The following is a 20,812-nucleotide window of genomic DNA, read 5'->3' on the forward strand; positions in this document are numbered from 1 at the left end:
AGCCAAGACAATCATAAGCAAAAAGAACAAAGCTCAAAGCATCATGCTACCTGACTTCAAACCAGACTACAAGGTTACAGTAACCAAAACAGCATGGCACAGATACCAAAACAGATATATAGACCAATGGAACAGGAGAAAAGCCTCAGAAATAACACCATGCATCTACAGCCATCTGATCTTTGACAAACCTGACAAAAAAAGTAATGGGAAAAGGATTCCCTACTTAATAGTGTTGGGAAAACTGGCTACCCATATGCAGAAAACTGAAATTGGACCCCTTCCTTACACCTTATACAAAAATTAACTCAAGGTTCATTAAAGACTTAAACATAAGACCTACAACCATAAAAAACCTAGAAGAAAACTTAAGCAATACAATTCAGGACATAGCCATGGATGGGCAAAGACTTAATGACTAAAACATCAAAGCAATGGCAACAAAAGCCAAAATTGACAAATAGGATCCAATTAAACTAAAGAGTTTCTGCACAGCAAAAGAAACTATCATCAGAGTGAACAGGCAACCTAAAGAATGACAGAAAATTTTTACAATCTATCCATGTGACAAAGAGCTTATATCCAGAATATACAAAGAACTTAAACAAATTTACAAGAAAAAAATAACCCCATCAAAAAGTGAGTAAAGGATATGAACAGAAAATTCTCAAAAGAAGACATTCATGTGGCCAACAAACATGAATAAAAGCTCATCATCACTGATCATTAGAGGAATGCAAATCAAAACCACAATGAGATATCATCTCATGAAAGTTAGATTGGTCATCATTAAAAAGTCAGGAAACATCAGATGCTGGAGAGGATACAGAGAAACAGGAATGCTTTCACAATGTTGGTGGAAATGTAAATTAGTTCAACCATGGTGGAAGACAGTGTGATGATTCCTCCAGGATTTAGAACGAGAAATACCATATGACCTAGCAATCCCATTACTGGGTATATACCCAAAGGATTATAAATCATTCTACTATGAAGACACATGCACACATATGTTTATTGCAGCACTGTTCACAATAGCAAAGACTTGAAACCAACCCAAATGCCCATCAATGATAGACTGGATAAAGAAAATGTGGCACATAGACACCATGGAATACTATGCAGCCATTAAAAAAAATGAGTTCATGTCCTTTGCAGGGAAATGGATGAAGCTGGAAACCATCATTCTCAGCAAACTATCAGAGGAACAGAAAGCCAAACACTGCATGTTCTCACTCATAAATGAGAGTTGAACAATGAGAACACATGGACACAGGGAGGGGAACATCACACACCAGGGCCTGTCAGGGGATGAGGGGCTAAGAGAGGGATAGTAGCAGGAGAAACACCTAATGAAGGTGATGGGTTGATAGGTGCAGCAAACCACTATGGCACATGTATACCTATGTAACTAACATGTACATTCTGCATATGTACCCCAGAACTTAAAATATAATAAAAAATAAATTTTAAAAAAATAGGAAAATAATCAAAAAGAAAAAGATACTTAGGTACAAATTTAACAAAAGCAGTGTAAGATTTGTATACTGAAATTACAAATCATTGTTGGGAAAAAATTAAGCAAGATTTAAATACATGGAAAGACACCCCATATCTGTAAGTCACGAAACTTAATATTTTTAAGACAGCAATACTTCCTAAATTCACCTACAGATTCAATAAAATTACTATCAAAATCCAAGTTAACTTTTTTGCATACATTCAGAAGCTGATCCTAAAATTAAAATGAAAATGCAAAATGCTCAGAGTTGCCAAGAGAGTCTTAAACAAACAGTTTGTCTCCCAATTCTAAAATTACTACAAAGCTACAATAATCAAAACTGTGGTACTGGTATAACAAGAGAGATCACTGACATAATAGAGATCAATAGAACTCAAGTCCAGAAATAAGCCCTTATATCAATGATGAACTGATTTTTGACAAAGGTACAAAGGCTATTCAATAAGGAAAGAATAGTATTTACAACAAATAGTGCTGAGAAACCTGTTTATCCATATACAAGGAATGAAGTTAGTCTCCTATTTCACATCATATAAAAGTAACTCCAAAGAGATTAAGGACCTAAATGGCAAAGTCAAAACCATAAAACTCTTAGAAGAAAGCATAAAAGTAATTTTCATGACCTTGGGTTAGGTAGTAGTTTCCCTTGAGATGACACTGAAGCACAAGCGAAAAACAAAAAAAAAGATAAATTGGACCGCAAAATTAAAAACTTTTGTGCAAAGGACACCATCGAGAAAGTGAAAAGACCAGGAGGAACATGATGATCAGCTCATGCAGCTATAAGACACCATGAACTCATTTTCAGTTCAGTTCTGTAATGCCACTGATGTGTTGCAGCAATGTGGTCTTCCTGCCTCTTTTAATAATATTCAGACAGCAATTAACAAAGACCAGCCAGCTAACCCTACAGAGGACTATGCTCAGATTTAAACAGCACTGATTGCATGAACAGCAAAAGACACTGATGTTTTGATAGATTCCTTACTCAGTGAAGAATCTACAGTATGAGGCTTCTCCACATGTGTAGTTAAAAATCTGAAGACAGAGCTGTGTCGTATAACATTCAGTCTCTCTCTCCTCATTCTTCAAAAAGATAACCATGCCTACTCCCTAAAAACTGATAACAGCAGTGTGATGGTTAATACTGAGGGTCAACTTGATTGGATTGAAGGATGCAAAGTATTGTTCCTGGGTGTCTGTGAGGGTGTTGCCAAAAAAGATTAACATTTGTGTCAGTGGACTGGGAGAGGCAGACCCACCCTCAATCTGGGTGGGCACCATCTAATCAGCTTCCAGCACAGTTAAAATAAAAGCAGGCAGAAAAATGTGGAACAACTAGTCTGGCCAAGTCGTCTGGTCTTCATCTTTCTCCCATGCTAGATGGTTCCTGCACTCCAACATCAGACTCCAAGTTCTTCAGCTTTGGACTCTTGGACTTACACCAGTGGTTTGTCAGGAGCTCTTGGACCTTCAACCACATACTGAAGGCTGTACTGTCTGCTTCCCTACTTTTGAGGTTTTGGGACTCAGACTGGCTTCCTTGCTCCTCAGCTTGCAGACAGCCTATTGTGGGACTTCAGCTTGTGATCATGTGAGTCAATACTCCTTAATAAACTTCCCTTTAAATATACATCTATCCTATTAGCTCTGTTCCTCTAGAGAACTCTGACTAATACAAGCAGTGACAGACAGCTGGAATAAACCCATAGTCTCCCAACATGATGACACTGAAGAACACAATACTCATTTAAAGGTATAGAATCAAATGAAGGGTTTTTCTTAATCAGTTAAATTTTCCATGTAATCATATTTCAAATAAACACACTTCAGATTAAGTTGAACAAAGAGATTAACTTTAGTGTGTTCCTTAACAAAAGTTGTATTCCTCTCGTATGAAGGAGAATTAAGACCAAGAGTACTGCAACAGACTTAGGCACTGCAGTGCAACAGTGTGGACTGTGATTTAAAGTCATGATATTGTTTGTGTCGCCAGTCAAATCTCATCTTGAATTCCCACATGTTGTGGGAAGGGCCCAGTTAAAGGTAATTGATTCATGGGGCAGGTCTTTCCTATGCTCTTCTCATGATAGTGGAAAAAGTCTCATGAGATTTGATGGTTTTATAGGAGGGAGTTTCCCTGCACAAGCTCTTTCTTTGCCTGCCACCACTGACCTAAGATGTGACTTGTTCTTCCTTGCCTTCTGCCATGATTGTGAGGCCTTCCCAGCCATGTGGAACTGTAAGTCCATTAAAAACCTCTTTCTTTTCTACATTGCCTAGTCTTGGGTATGTCTTTATCACCAGCATGAAGATGAACTAATACAGTAAATTGGTACCAGGAGTGGGATGCTACTGAAAAGATACACAAAAAAGTGGAAAAGGACTTTGGAACTGGGTAACAAGCAGAGGATGGAACAGTTTGAAGGGTTCAAAAGAAGACAGAAAAATATGAGAATATTTGGAACTCTCTGGTGACTTGTTGAATAGCTTTGGTGATAATGGTGATAATGATATGGACAATAAAATCCAGGCTGAAATGGTCTCAGATGGAGATAAGGAGCTTTTTGGGAATTACAGCAAAGGTGACTATTGTTATGTTTTAACAAAGAGACTGGTGGCATTTTGCCCCTGCCATAGAGATTTGTAAAACTTTGAACTTGAGAGAGATGCTTTAGGGTATCTGGTGGAAAAAATTTCTAAGCAGCAAAGCATTCAAGAGATGACTTGGGTGCTGTTAAAGGCATTCATTTTTAAATGAATTTTTAAATAAATTTTAAAAGGGAAACAGCATAAAAGTGTAAAAAATCTGCAGCATAAAATGTGTAAAATCTGCAGCCTGGCAATATAATAGAAAATAAAACCCCATTTTCTCAGGAGCAATTCAAGCCAGCTACAGAAATTTGCATAAGTAACAGGGAGCCAAATGTTAATCACCAAGACAATGGAGAAAATGTCTCCAGGGCATGTCAGAGACCTTTGCAGCAGCCCCCTCCGCCATCACAGACCTGGATGTCTAGGAGGCAAAAATGGTTTTGTGGGCCTGGCTCAGGATTCCTCTGCTGTGTGTAGTCTAGGGACTTGGTACCCTGTGTCCCAGCTGTTCCAGCCATGACTAAAAGGGGCCAAGGTACAGCTCAGGCTGTTACTTCAGAGGGTGGATTCCCCAAGCCTTGGCAGCTTCCACATGGTGTTGAGCCTGTGGTTGCACAGAAATCGAAAATTGAAGTTTGTAAACCTCCACCTAGATTTCAGAAGATGTATGGAAACACCTCGATGTCCAGGAAGAAATTTGCTGCAAGGGCAGAGCCCTCATGGAGAACCTCTGTTAGGGCAGTGCAGAAAGGAAATATGAAATCAGAGTCCCAACACAGAGTTCCTATTGAAGCACGACCTAGTGGAGCTATGAGAATAGGGTCACCATCCTCTAGACCCCAGAATGGTAGACCCACTGACAGCTTGCACCATGCACCTAAAAAAGTTGCTGACACTCAATGCCAGCTCATGAAGGCAGCCAGGAGGGAGGCTGTATCCTGCAAAGCCATAGGGGTGGAGCTTCCCAAGACTATGGTAACCCATCTCTTGCATCAGCATGACCTATATGTGAGACAGAGAGTCAAAGGAGATCATTTGAAACTTTAAGGTTCAATGACTGACCTATTTGATTTCAGACTTGCATGTGGCCTGTAGCCACCCCCACTTTTGGCCAATTTCTCCCATTTGGAACAGCTGTATTTATCCAATGCCTGTATATTTATTGTATCTGGGAAGTAACTAATTTGCCTTTGATTTTACAGGCTCATGTAAAATCAAAGGGACTTGCCTTCTCTCAGATGAGATTTTAGATTGTGGACTTTTGAGTTAATGCTGAAATGAGTTAAGACTTTGGGGGACTGTTGGGAAGGCATGACTGGTTTTGAAATGTGAAGACATAAATAAGATTTGGGAGTGACCAGGGTTGGAATGATATGGCTTGGTTGTTTCCCTACCCAAATCTCATCTTGAATTTCCACATGTTTTTGGAGAGACCAAACAGGACGTAACTGAAATATGGTGACAGGTCTTTCTCATGCTGTTCTCATGATAGTGAATAAGTCTCACAAGATCTGATGGTTTTATAAAAAGGAGTTTCCCTGCACAAACTCTCTCTTTGCCTGCCACCATCCAAGTAAGATGTAACTTGCTCCTTTGCCTTTCGCCATGATTGTTAGGCCTCTCTGGCCATGTGGAACTGTAAGTCCATTAAACCTCTTTCTTTTGTAAATTGCCCAGTCTCAGGTATGTCTTTATTACCAGCATGAAAACAAACTTATACAGGCCATGAAAACAAAGGCAGGGAAAAAAAATCTTGTGTAACTCATTCAGATAGGTATTAACTCATTTTTATGGCTGTCAAGAAGCTAATATTTATTAACTCAAGACACAATAAGAGCACACTTTTTTGCTTTGTTGCTCTAGTTTTGTTGTTGCTAATGTGAGAAAAGAAGTGATGCTGTGGTTTGGGCTTTTTTTTTTAACAAGTAATGTCTTTTGATAAGCAAGAACTAGTAATGCTTATGTATCTCTTGACTTCTACAAGTGTTATAACAGAGAAATAATTTTAATCATTAAAGAAGCAATAAATCAGATATCAAGACATAGTGATTAGGCTATATAACAAGAGTTAAAGTAGCTATTTGTAACTGAAAGGAATACTTATTTCTTATGACTGGATTTTCTAAATTGAGTATGTTTCTTATTTTTAAAATACATAGTCATTTGAGATTCCTATTATTTTTATCTATCCAGATCAAAATTATCTAATATAAAAAGTATATGAAAATCACTCTTTGTTAAGCCTATACTAGATTGTTATTCTTAAATATGAATGACTGAGATAATCTCTTGAGATATATAGATATAGATATAGATATAGATATAGATATAGATATAGATATATAAGATTCTTGATCAAAGAGAAGAAAAAGCTGCAGGAAGCTGCACTCTGTTAGATTAAGCCAGCTAGTATAAAAAGCTCATGACCAATTATTTGGAACAGCTGCAACTGAGTCATTGAGCTAAATTTTAAAACCAACCTAAGTTTGTCAAACAAATTCTAAAAAATGCTTAGGAATTTAAAGGTACAGAAAGTAATTTTGGTTGCTGGTTTGTTTTCACTGATGTCTGGTTTACAGGATTTGTTGTTATCTGTTTACAAGCACTACTAGTCAAGTTGCTAACAATTTCTACTTAACATAAAAAGAACATCTATATTTACTAACACAACCTCAAAATAACATCAATATGGTATCTGGGGTTTCATTTTTCATTAAGAAATCTCATAAAGTGAAAGAAATTTCTGAAATAAACCTATTCTTGACGTTTAAAAACAGATCTTAAATTTCAAATTTTTTTGAAATTTATGTTTACCTTGTGTTTTTTAACAACCTCTGAATCCCCAGACATTGACATGCAGCCCAATTACTTTATATGTAAAACACTTGAATTATTATATGACTTACCTTTTCATTCTTTCCTTGAGTCAATGAGTAAGTATAGTTAAATGTTTGATCTGTGTATCCAGTGACATTCAAGAATTTACTTAACTGTTGTTTTCAGAGTGTGCTCCCTTCTAAAGATTGTTTATATAAAGGGCACACGTTTATCAGTTTCTAGTATTTTAGTTGGTAGAGATAGATAAGGTGAAGTCTGAACATACTTTTTTTTGAAACAGAGTTTTGCTCTTGTCACCCAGGATGGAGTGCAATGAAGCAATCTCAGGCTCCCAAGTACCTGGGACTACAGGCACATGCCACCATGCCCAGCTATTTTATCCTTTGATATAACAGTAATTCTAATACTCTGTGTTGGGAGGCAATTCATGTATGTCCCCTGTTTCTGCATGTCCTGTGAAAAGATGCACTGATTCACTGTTCTGAACTATCTTGTTTGCACTCTAAACACTTGCAAGATAAGCTCTACTTCAGCAACAGGTTTGGGGCAGCTTTGGGAAATAATGTCTCCTTCCCGATCAGAGGGCAGTAAAGCATACTTACTATATGCTACAAAATATCTGATGCCCCAGCCTTAGAGTTCAGCTATTATTCAGCTCACTGCATGTGCAAGTATAATCTGGCCCTCTTCATTTCACCCTGTGGGAATAGACGCTTAGAGAATTGACACAAATGATGATACACTGGCTACTATTATTGCTGTGAGTAATCAGCTGTCCTTCATCTCTGACCCAGAGTTTCATTTCTTCTACCAGCATCCTGAAACCATGGCAAGCTAACTTGTTAGTTTGTCAATAGAATAAAATCTCAGATATTTCACAGTTTTTGATAATCTAACACATATTGATATAATTTCATTAAGTATTTATTGAATGTCTTCAGTGTGCTAACACTAGTTTTAACTTAGAATGAGACTTGAATTCTAGATCCTCCATGAGTTTCACAGTGTTATTAGGAAAAGAGGACATTCTAAAGAAAAGATACTTTTGCCTCACTGGCTGCCCTTAAAAGCCATGTTTACATTGTTCTCAGTCCTGCTCCCTGCTCACAGCAGTCACCTCCACCTCAAGAAACTCTGCAGCTTTATCGCCAGAGTCCCTGAACTCTGACTTTCTTTTTAATCCCCTTCTTCAAATAACTGGCATGCTCCACGGTGAAGCAGCTGTGGACACCAGCTCCAAGATCACCACCAAGGGCATAAAGGAGAAGGAAGTTATGGGGAGGCAGGAAGTGGAAGATATTCCCCTGCTAATGGGAAGGTGAATTAGGAAAATGAGGAGCAGGAGGCTGGAAATGAGAGGGACAAAGAAGAAGAAGAAGATGGGGAGGAAAAGGAAGAGAAAGAAGAAAATAATGTGAGGAAGAGGATGGAGTTGAAGATGAGGAAGCTGAGGCTGCTATAGGCAAACGGGCAGCTGATGAGGATGACGATGTTGATACCAAAAAGAAGCCCTTAATAAAGATGATCAGAGAGCAAAAAAAATAAATAAATAAAAGTTCAAAAAATATTTAAAAGGCCACCATGACCTATTTACTCTCCCTTTTCCATCTCAGAATCTAAACACATGGTTACCTTCGAGGAGAGAGGCCCAGCAGTGGCACCCGTAGATGATGCATGCTCTCCACCACCCAACCAAAACCACAAGAATTTGTAACAGAGGAAGAAAAAGAACTAAAACTTCGAAGGCCCTGCTTCTTTTCTGAAAAGTACTTTAAAAGGGAAATTTGTTTGTATTTTTCATATACATTTTATTTTTTTATACATATTGTTTGAGTCAGTCGTTTTTAATGATTGTCAACGACCAAACCACTCTTCAGATTGTGCTGTGTCCTACTTCTGACTTTACTTGTGGTGTGACCATGTTCATATTTATAATCTCAGAAGAGAAAAAAATCTTGTTAAAAAAAAAGCAAAACCGATGACAAAAAAAACTATCTCATCCCAAGCATTCCAGTAAATTTTTCCTTTTAGGTACTTAGCCATATTATAAGTCATTGGTTTGTATGAAATTGCTAAAAAGGCCACTGATAAAAGGTTTGAGGCAGGCATGGTCCACACCTGTAATCCACGCCTGTAAGCCTTCGGGAGGCTGCGGTGTGAGGATCACCTAAGGCCTAGACTAAGAGACCAGCCTGGCTAATATGCAAAAACCCCATCTCTACAAAAAATACAAATATTAACTAGGTGTAGTGGTGCATGCCTGTAATCCCAGCTACTCGGGAGGCTGAGGCTCAAGAATTGCTTGAACAACACAGAAGGTAAATGTTACAGTGAGCTGAGATTGTGCCACTGCACTCCAGCCTGGGCGGCAGAGCAAGACTGTCTCAAAAATAAAATTAAATTAAAAGCCAGCAAAAGGAACTATCAATAGAGTGAACAGGAAACCTACAGAATGGAAGAAAATTTTTGCAATCTACCTATCTGACAAAAAGTTAATATCCAGAATCTACAAAAAACTTAAACAAATTTACAAGAACAAACAACCCCATCAAAAAGTGGGCAAAGGGTATGAACAGACAATTCTCAAAGAGAGACTTTTATGAAGCCTAGAAACATATGAAAAAAAGCTAATCATCACTGGTCATTAGAGAAATGCAAATCAAAATCACAATGAGATACCGCCAGTTAGAATGGTGATCATTAAAAATCAGGAGACAATAGATTCTGAAGAGGATATGGAGAAACAGCAATGCTTTTACACGGTTGGTGGGAGTGTTAATTAGTTCAACCATTGTGGAAGACAGTGTGGTGATTCCTCCAAGATCTAGAACCAGAAATACCATTTGACCCAGCAATCCCATTACTGGGTATATACCCAAAGGATTAGAGATCATTCTACTATAAAGACACATGCACATGTACGTTTATTGCAGCACTGTTCACAACAGTACTTGGAACCCAATCCAAATGGCCCATCAATAATAGACTGGATAATGAAAATGTGGCACATATACACCATGGAATACTATGCAGCCATAAAAAAAGGATGAGTTCATGTCCTTTGCAGGGACATGGATGAATCTGGAAACCATCATTCTCAGCAAACTAACACAAGAACAAAAAACCAAACACCACATACTCTCATTCATAAGTGGGTATTGAACAATGAGAACACATGGACACAGGGAGGAGAACATCACACACTGGGACCTGTCAGGGGGTGGGGGACTAGGGGAGGGATAGCATTAGGAGAAATACCTAGTATAGATGACAGGGTGATGGAGGCAGCAAACCACCATGGCATATGTATAACTACATAACAAACCTGCACATTCTGCACATGTACCCCAGAACTTAAAGTATAATAAAAAAAAATTTTAAATATAATAATATAAATGTAAGGTTTCTTTTCTTTTTCCTCTTTTGTCTATCAAATTTCAAATTGCTGGGTTTTGGGGTTTTGTTTGTTTGTTTGTTTGTTTGTTTGTTTGTTTGTTTGTTTTTGGCCTGTTTGATATAGATGTAAAGCAATGTTGTCCAAAAATAAACTGGAAATTTAGTTTGCTGACTTGTTCAAAGACAAAAGGGAAAAAAGGTACTTTATATACCTTTTTGAAAACTTCAGGATCACAGAAATTTTTACAACTGAAGGAACTTTGGAGACAACCCAGTCTTAAATTTTAATTTTACACATGGTTGGGAGAATTTATGTAACCTGCTCAAGGTTGCATATTCAGTTAGAGGAGAGCTGGAACTGGAGCACTGATTATCCATTTTCAGTACTCTTTCTATAGTACTAGAAATTATTTGTTATGCTTGATTTATGTACATTTTCAAAATTGTGGCTGGTTAGGCCTAAATTATAACTGCAAAAGTTATAATTAATGCTCACAGTTCAGAAGAGCCTTGAAAGGGCTTTTGACAACACACTGCTTAGCAGTCCAGTGTTAAGATAAGGTGGTTCTATCCTAGCCAGGAGACAGAATGGAGATTATATTGTAATTTCGGTAATCACTAAGGATCATTAATATGAGTAAAAAGAACAGAGAAAATGAGATATGAGTAAAAAGAACAGAGAAAATGAGATATGAGTAAAAAGAACAGAGAAAATGAGCTATCTTTTTTGAGAATCTACTAGCATTTCTACTAATTTTTTGAGAAGCTACTAATACATTCTTACCGTGTTAAGTACTTTACATATATTTTTTGATTTAATTCTCCACACTCAGAAGATTTTGATTTTGATTTAGATCCAAACTCTATTTATCCAGATCCAATTTCCAAGTTGATTATATTCTAAAATTACCTTTCTTAAGTTGGTTGTTTTAACCTATAATGCATAATCCCAAAAAAGTAGTTTTAGGTCCCCAACTCAATCCATAGAAGCTAATATAGCTAAAATACTATAATGTTGCAACACATGACAAACTATGCTGTCATTAAACCTACTTATTTGTTAGGTAGGTATCTTGGTTGACCCTGGGAACCTAACCTTTACCAATAATTTTTTTTTCCTGTAGAAATATGTGGCATACAAACAAAACACAAAAATATTGAGAATATGTTCAACTCTGGCAGTGGCTTCTCAATATTATAAAGAAAATATAATAGCTTACAAAATATTCTCTGAGTTCTATGGGTAAATATATCTGGACACAGCATTATGCCAGCCTTAACTAATACATAAAATTTCCCATGGAGAAATCATAGGCATAAATTCAAAAGACCTAAATCACGTCCTGGCTACCCCACTATAACTTTGAACGTCACTTAACTTAAGTTTCAGTTACCATATCGGTAAGAATAATATTATTTCCTCTACATTATGGGATCATTGCAAGTACAAGATGAAAATAAAAGGGCTTTTAAGCTGAAAATAACTTGAGAAAGTATGACATTTTATATCTGAATAGCTATTTTGGATCAAGCTTTACATAAATTTTGTATCTTCATTTTTTAACTGACAAGCAGTATAAATTGCATATATTCATGGTATACAACAAGTTTTGATGTATGTATACATTGTAGAATGACTAAATCAAGCTATCAAACAAATGTATTACCTCATATACCATTGTTGGGTGGTGACATTTACAATCTACTCTTAGAAATTTTCAGCTGTACGATATGTTATTAACTATAGTCGCCATGCTATACAATAGATGTCTTGAACTTATTCCTTCTATCTAACTGAGATTTTGTGTCCTTTCACCATCTCCCAAATCCCCCTATTTCAACCCCACCCCAGAGTCCCTGGTAAACACAATTCTATTCGCTCTTTCTATGAATTCAACCTCTTTAAATTCCATGCGGCAGTGAAATCATGCAGTATTCATCTTTCTGTGCATAGCTTATTTCACTTAATATCCTCCGAGTTCATTCACATTGTTGCATATGATAAGATTTCCTTCTTTTTAAAGGTTAAACATATTTCATTGTGCAATTATAGCACTTTTTTTTTCTTTCTTTTTTTTTTGAGAGAGGCTCTCTGACATCAAGGCTGCAGAGCAGTGACACAGTCATACCTCACTGGTCTCGAATTCCTCAGCTCAAGTGATCCTTCCATCTTGGCCTCCCAAAGTGTTGGGATTACAGGCATTAACCACCATATCCAGCCATATTTTGTCTTTATTCATCTGTTGATGAACACTTAGGTTGATTCCCTATCTTGGGAATTGTAAATAATGCCACAATGAACATGGTAGTATAGATATCTTTTTGACACAATGAAATAATATATTTTACCTTTTTTATAGTAGCCATTCTAATAGTTGTGAGGTAACATATCATTGTGGGTTTAATTTTCATTTTCCTGATAATTAGTGAAGGTGAGCATCTTTTTTGATATACCTATTCACCACTGATAGATATTCTTTCGAGAAATTTCTATTTGGGTCCTTTGCCCAATTTTAAAATTTTTATTTTAGGTTCAGGGGCACATGTGGAGGTTTGTTATACTGGTAAATTGTGTATCTTCAGGCTTTTGTGTACAGATTATTTCATCACCCAGGTAATAGGCATAGTATATGATAGGTAGTTTTTTAAATTCTCTCCCTCTCCTACCCTCCATGCTCAAGTAAATGCCGATATCTGTTGTTTGCTTCTTTGTGTCCATATTTACTTATTTACTCAACGTTTACATCATACTTACACACAAGAACATGTGGTATTTATTTTTATGTTCCCACATTAGTTCACCTGGGATTATGGCCTCCAACTCTCTCCATGTTGCTGCAAAGGACATGATCTCCTTCTTTTTATGGCTGCATATATTCCATGGAGTATATGTATCACCTTTTCTTTATTCAGGCTACTGTTGATAGACATCAGACTGATTCTATGACTTTACTATTGTGAGTAGTGCTGCAATGGACATACACTTCCATGTGTCTTTATGGTAGAGTGATTCATATTCCTTTGGGTAGGTACCCAATAATGGGATTGCTGGGTCGAACAATACTTCTGTTTTAAGTTATTTGAGAATTCACCAAACTGCCATCCACAATGGTTGAACTAATTTACATGTCCACCAACAGTCCATAAACGTTCCCTTTTCTACACAACCTTGCCAGCATCTGGTATTATTTGACTTTTTAATAACAGCTATTCTGACTGGTGTGAGATGGTATCTCATCATGGTTTTGATTTGTATTTTTCTAATGATAAGATAAGCATTTTTAAATATTCTTTCGCATATGTCATCTTTTGAAAAGCATCTGTTCATGGCCCTTGCCTACTTCTTAATGGGATTTTTTGGTTTTTTTTGCTTGTAAATTTGTTTACACACCTTACAGATGCTCAATATTAGACGTTGGTTGGATGCATAGTATGCAAATATTTTCTCCCATGCTGTAGGTTGTCTGTTTACTCTGTTGATAGTTTCTTTTGCTGTACAAAGCACTTTAGATCCTATTTGTCAATGTTCATTTTTGTTGCAATTGCCTCTGGCATCATCACCATTAAATCTTTGCCAGGGCCTATGTCCAGAATGATATTTCCTAGGTTATCTTCAGGGTTTTTATAGTTTCAGGTTTTACATTTAGGTCTTTAATCTAGCTTGAGTTGCTATTTGTATATGGTATAAGAAAGAAGTCCAGCTTCAATATTCCACAAACACTAGCCAGTTATCCCAGCACTATTTATTGAATAGGTGGTCCTTCCCCCATTGCTAGACATTGTTGACTCTGTTGAAGATCAGTTGGTTATAAATGTGTGGCATTATTTCTGGGCTCACTGTTCTGTTCCTTTGGTCTATGTGTCTGTTTTTGTACTAGTACCATGCTGTTTGGGTTACAATAGCCTTGTAGTATAGTTTGAAGTCAGGTAGTATGAGGCCTTCAGCTTCATTTCTTTTGTTGTTGTTTTTTGCTTATGATTGCCTTGGCTATTTCAGCTCTTTTTTAGTTCCATATAAATTTTAAAGGTCTTTTTCTAATTTCTGTGAAGAATCCTTTTAATAATTTGATAGAAATAGTACTGAATCTGTAAATTGCTTTGGGCAGTATGGCCATTTTAATGATATTGGTTCTTCCTATCCATGAGCACAGAATGTTTTTCCATTTGTCTGCGCCATCTCTGATTTCTTTGAGCAATGTTTTGTAATTCTCATTGTAGAGATCTTTCACCTCGCTGTTTAGCTGTATTCCTAGGCATTTTATTCTTTTTGTGGCTTCTCTGAATGGGACTGCATTCTTGACTTGGCTCTCAGCTTAGACATTGTTGGTGTATATAAAAACTGTTGGGTTTTGTATGTTGATTTGTTACCCTAAAACTTTGCTGAAGTCATTTGTCAAATCTAAGAGCTTTTGGGTAGAGAATATGGGGTTTTCTAGGTATACAATCATACAGTTGGCAAACAGAAACAGTTGGGCTTCATCTCTTCCTGTTTAGATGCATTTTATTTCTTTCTCTTGCCTAATTGTTCTACCTAGTACTTCCATACTATGTTGAATAGGATGAGAGTGGGCATCCTTGTCTTCTTCCTGTTCTCCAGGGAAATGTTTTCAGCTTTTGCCCATTCAGTATAATGTCGGTTGTAGGTTTTACATAGATGGCTTTTATTATTTTGATATATGTTCCTTCAATGCCTAGTTTGTTGCAAGTTTTTAACATGAGAGATGTTGAATTTATTGAAAGTATTTTCTGCATCTATTGATATGATCATGTGGTTTCTGTTTATGTGGTAAATTCTGTTTATGTGGTGAATCACATTTATTGATAGGCATATGTTGAACAAACCTTGTATTCCAAAGGTAAAGCCTCCTTTATCGTGATGCATCAGCTTTTTGTGCATCAGATGTGCTGTCAGATTCAGTCTGCTAGTATTTTGTTGAAGATTTTTCCATCTATGTTCATCAAGAATATTGGCCTGAAGTTTTTTGTTGTTGTTGTGTCCCTGCCAGGTTTCAGTATCAGGATGATACTGGCCTCACAGAATGAGTTAGGGAGGAGTTCCTTCTCCTTAATTGTTTTGGAATCGTTTCAGCAGGAATGACACCAGACCTTCTTTATAAATCTGGTAGAATCCAACAGTGAATTCATCTGCTCCTGCTTTTTTTGGTTGCTAGGGTTATTATTATTCATTCAATTTCAGAATTCCTTATTGGTCTGTTACAGGATACAGTTCCTTCCTGGTTCAATCTTGGGAGGTGTTATGTTTTAAGAAATCTAGCCATTTCTTCTAAGTTTTCTAGTTCGTGTGTATAGAGGTGTCCATCATAGTCTCTGAAGATTTTTTTGTATTTCTGTGGGGTCAGTGGTAATCCCTGATTGTGTTTATTTGGATGTTCTTTTTTCTTTTATTAATCTAGCTAGCAATCTATCATTCTTATTATTTCAAAAAAAAACTCTTGGATTCAATGATCTTCTGTATTTTTGTATGCATCTCAATTTCCTTCACTTCAGCTCTGATTTGGGTTATTTCTTGTCTTCTGCTAGCTTTGGGGTTGGTTTGCTCGTTTCTCTAGTTCTTCTAGGTATGAAGTTAGGTTGTTAATTTAAAATCTTTTCAACATTTTTATGTCAACATTTAGCATACTACAAATTCCTCTTCACACTGCTTAAATTGTGTCCCAGAGATTCTGGTATGTTGTATCATTGTTATCATTAGTTTCAAATAACTTCTTGATTTTTGTCTTAATTTCATTGTTTAGCCAAAAGTCATTCAGGAGCAGATTGTTTAATTTCCATGTAATTGCATAGTTTTGAGCGATTTTCTTAGTATTGATTTCTATTTTCATTAAGCTGTTGTCCAAGACTGTGTTTGGTATGACTGAGATGTTTTTTAATTTGCTGAGGAATTTTTTATGACTGATTGTGTGGTTGATTTTACAGTATGTGGCATGTGCAGATGAGAAGAATGTATAGTCTTTTGGTTTTGGTGAAGAGTTCTGTAGCTGTTAGGCACATTTGATCAAATGTCAAGTTCAGGTCACAAAGATCTTTTTTACTTTTCTTCCTCTATGATGTCTCAAATGCTGTCCTTCAGATATTGAAGTCTCCCACTATTATTATGTGGTTATCTAAGGCTCCTCACAGGTCTCTAAGAAAGTGCTTTATGAGTCTGAGTGCTCCTGTTTTGGGTGCATATATATTTAGGATAGTTCTTCTTGTCAACTTGAACCTTTTACCATTATGTAATGCCCTTCTTTGTCTCTTAAATGATTGTTGGCTTAAAATCTGTTTTCTCTAAAATTACAATAACAACTTCTGTTTTTGCTGTTTTCCATTTGTTTGGTAGATTTTTCTCCATCCCTTTATTTTGAGCCCATGGGTATCAATGCATGTAGGTTGGGACTCTTGTAGACAACATACAACTGAGTCTTGCTTCTTCATCCAGCTTGCCCCCCTGTGCCTTTTAATTGGGGCATGTTGTTCATTTACATCCAAGATTAGTATTGATATGTACAGATTCAATCCTGTCAATGTGTAGTGCTCTGGTTATTAATGCAGACTTGATTGTGTGGTTGCTTTACAGTGTCAATGATCTATGTACTTAAGTGAATTTTGTAGTAGCCAGTAACTTTCCATTTCATATTTAGCCCTCTCTTAAGGACCTCTTGTAAGGTAGGTCCAGTGGAAATGACCCTAAGGACTTGCTTGTTGGAAAAGGATCTTATTTATCCCTCATATATGAAGCTTAGTTTGGCTGGATATGAAGTTTGGGATTGGAATTTCTTTTCATTAAAAATGCTGAAAACAAGCCACCAATCTCTTCTAGCTTGTAGAGTTTCTGCTGAAAAATTCACTGTTAGCCTGATGCAGTTCCCTTTATAGGTCATCTGCCCCTTCTCTCTAGCTGTCTTTAACACTTTTTCTTTCATTTCAACCTCAGAGAAACTGATGTCTATGTGTCTTGGTGATGGTCATCTTGTATAGTATCTCACAGGGATTCTCTGCATTTCCTGGATGTCATGTTAACCACTCTAGCAAAGTTGAAAAAAATTTTGTGAATATCCTCAAATATGTTTTCCAAGTTCCTTGCTTTCTCTTCCTTGCTTTCAGGAATGGCAATGAGCTGTAGATTTAGTCTCTATATATAATCTCATATTTCTCAGAGATTTTTTCATTCTTCTTTTTTTGAATTGTTTTTAATTCTTATCTAAGTTATTTCGGAGAACTGGTCTTTCACCTCTGAGATTCTTTCCTCAGTTTGACCAATTCTGCTGTGAATACTTGTCACTGCATTATAGAACCAATCTATCAATTTAGTTTGGTTCTTTCTTGAAATGGCCATTTTGGCTTTATCTCCTATATTGTTTTATTGTATTCCCTAGATTCCTTGTATTAAGTATCATCTTTCTCCTGAATGTTGATGATGACCTTCATTTCTATTCATATTCTGAATTCTATTTCTGATATTTCAGCCATTTAAGCCTAGTTAAGAGCCACTGCTGGGGCCAGGTGTCTCACACCTGTAATCCCAACACTTTGGGAGGCTGAGGCGGGCAGATCATCTGAGGTTGGGAGTTCAAGACCAGCCTGGCCAACATGGAGAAACCCCATCTCTACTAAAAATACAAAATTAGCTGAGCGTGGTGGTGCATGCTTGTAATCCCAGCTACTCTGGAGGCTAAGGCAGGAGAATTGCTTGAACCTGGGAGGTGGAGGTTCTGGTTAGCCAAAAATCTCACCACTGTACTCCAACCTGGGAAATAAGAGTGAAACTCCACTAAAAAAAATAATAATAATAATAAAAAGAACTACTGCTGGGTGGTTGTGGCTTGGAGGTAAGAAGATGCTGGCTTTTTCAGTTGCTAGATTTCTTGCACTGGTTTTTTCTCATGTGTGGGCTGATGTTCCTTCAGTCTTTGAAGTTGCTGTTCTTTGTATGGGTTTTTGTCTTTTTTTTTTTTTTTTTTTTTTTTGCTTGTAACTTCTTTGATGCCCTTGAGGGTTTGATTGTGGTATAAACTAGGTTCTGTCAACTGACTTTGATTCTAGTCTGCTCGTGGGTCTTGTAAAAGCCCCCTCCACCTACCACCTCCATGCCTGTATTTCTTTTCTTGGGTGCTCTGATACGTTGGGCTCCCTTGAGCAGGAGCCAAGATTGGCAGACAGGCCATATCTTTGCCAGCTTGGCCCTAATTTGCTGTCTGAGTGTCTCCCAGAAGAACATGGCATTGTGGCTGCCCACAGAGTTCAGGAAGAAGTGGGACCCCTGGGCTGGAAGCTCTAACAGGTATGGTCTGTCTACAAGAGGTGGGGGTGGGTGGAGTTGCCTGCCCTGCCATGTAGGTGTTTCTAGGGCAACAGGACATTGCTCCCTCAACAAATGCAGACAGAAATGAGCCCACAAAGCTAGAAGCTCTGGCAGGCACTGCCTGCCTGGCTACCAGCAGTGGAGATGGGTGGGGCCACTTGCCCTGCCCTGCAACACAGTTGTTTCCCAGGACAAAGGTAAGCTACACTCACCAGCTGGGTTCAGGCAGAAGAGGGATTGTGGGGCCCAGATGCTGCAGCAGGTGTTGCCCACCTAGCTATCAGCAGCAAGGGAGGCAGAATCACCTGCTCTGTCAGGTGTTTCCCTGGACAACAGGAGTCTGCAACTACCTGCTGAGTTCACACAGAAATGGGACTGCTGGGCCAAAAGCTCTACCAGAGATTGCCTGCATGTCTCTTTGCCCGTTGAGTTGCATGTTTTCTTGCTATTGAGTTGTTTGACTTCCTAATATATTCTGGATATTAGCCCCTTATCAGATGTATTGTCAGCAAATATTTTCTCCCTTCCTGTTGTTTCCTTTGCTATAAAGAAGCTTTTCAGTTTCTATGTAATTCCATTTCTCTACTTTTGCTTTGGGGATGATGTCTAAAAAAATCATTCAACAGTCCAATGTCATTGGAGCTTTCCACTATGTTGTCTTCTAGAAATTTTAGAGTTTCAGGTCTTATTTTTAAGTATTTAATACATATGGAGTTCATTTTTATATATGGTGTGACATAAGGGTCTAATTTTATTCTACTACATGTGGGTAACAATTTCCCCAACACCATTTATTGAAGAGATTACCCTTTGCCCATTGTGTATTCTTGGCATCTCCATCAAGGATCAATTGACTGGAAATGCCTGGATTTATTTCTGGACTCTCTACTGTCTTCCACTGGTCTATATGTCTGTTTATAATACCATGAAGTTTTGGTACTATAGCTTTGGAGATTTTAGAAATAGGTATTGTTATGCTCCAGCTTTTTTCTTTTTGCTGAAACTGCTTTGCTCTTCATGGTCTTTTGTAGTTAAATAAGTATCTTCAGGATTTTTTTTTTTTTGCTTCTATGAAAAATGTCACGGAATTTTCATAGGGATTGCATTTAATCTGTAGATAGCTTTGGGTAGTATAAATATGTAAACAATATTAATTCTTCTAATTCATTAACATGATATATCTTTTCATTTATTTGTGTCACCTTCAATTTCTTTCTCAATGTTTTATACTTTTCTGTGTATTTATCTTCCACTTCCATGGTTACATTTATTCCTAAATATTTTTGTAGCTATTGTAAACAGAATATTTTCTTGATTTCTTTCTCAGGTATGCCATTCTTAGTGCACCAAAAAATGCTACTGATTTTTATATATTGATTTTGTATCCTGCAACTTTAGTGAATTCATTTCTTAGTTTTAGTAGTTCTTTGGCTGAGTCTATAGGGTTTTCTGTATATATGATCATATTATTTGCAAATACAGACAATTTAACTTCCTCCATTCCAATCTGGATGCCTTTATTTCATTCTTTTGCCCAATCGCTCTGGCAAGAACTTCCAGTACTATGTTGAATAGAAGTGGTAAGAGTGGGCATCCTTGTCTTGTTTCTGATCTTAGAGGAAAGTTTTCAGCTTTCACCACTGAGAATGATGTTAGCTGTGAGTTTGTGATATAACATCTATATTGTGTTGAGGTACATTCTTTCTCTACCTAATTTGATAGGAGTTTATTTATCATAAAATGATGTTCAGTTTTGTCAAATGCTTTTTTGTCAAATGGTTTTTGTCCTTCATTTTATTAATGTGGTATAGCACATTTATAGAATTACGTATGTTGAACTATATTTGCATCCTAGGATGAATCCCACTTGATCATGGTGGATAATCCATTTAATATGTTGTTGAATTCAGTTTGCCAATATTTGGTTGAGGATTTCTGCATCTATGTTCATCAAGAATATTGGCTTGTAAATTTATTTTCTTTGTAATTAGAAATTTTAAGAAATTTTTAATTTCTTAGTGTCCCTGTCTGGCTTTGATATCAGTATAATGCTGGCTTTATAAAATAACTCTAGAAGTATTCACTACCCTTCATGGATTTTTTTTTTTTTTTTGAGAAAGATTGGTATCAGTTCTTTACATGTTTGGTAAAATTCA

The 20,812-nt window shown here is 36.9% G+C and overlaps 1 protein-coding gene and 1 pseudogene across 29 annotated transcripts in view; one reads left to right on the forward strand and one right to left on the reverse strand.

Annotated features, from left to right (window-relative positions):
- Nucleotides 1-2,490, forward strand: part of LOC144579822 (mediator of RNA polymerase II transcription subunit 21 pseudogene) — a 59,783-nt pseudogene extending 57,293 nt beyond the window's left edge.
- Nucleotides 1-20,812, reverse strand: part of RIMS2 (regulating synaptic membrane exocytosis 2) — a 724,815-nt gene that overhangs the window by 651,964 nt on the left and 52,039 nt on the right. The gene's annotated exons all lie outside the window — the stretch shown is intronic.

This window comes from Callithrix jacchus, chromosome 16, assembly GCF_049354715.1.
Source record: "Callithrix jacchus isolate 240 chromosome 16, calJac240_pri, whole genome shotgun sequence".
In the NCBI taxonomy this organism is placed as follows: Eukaryota; Metazoa; Chordata; class Mammalia; order Primates; family Cebidae; genus Callithrix; species Callithrix jacchus.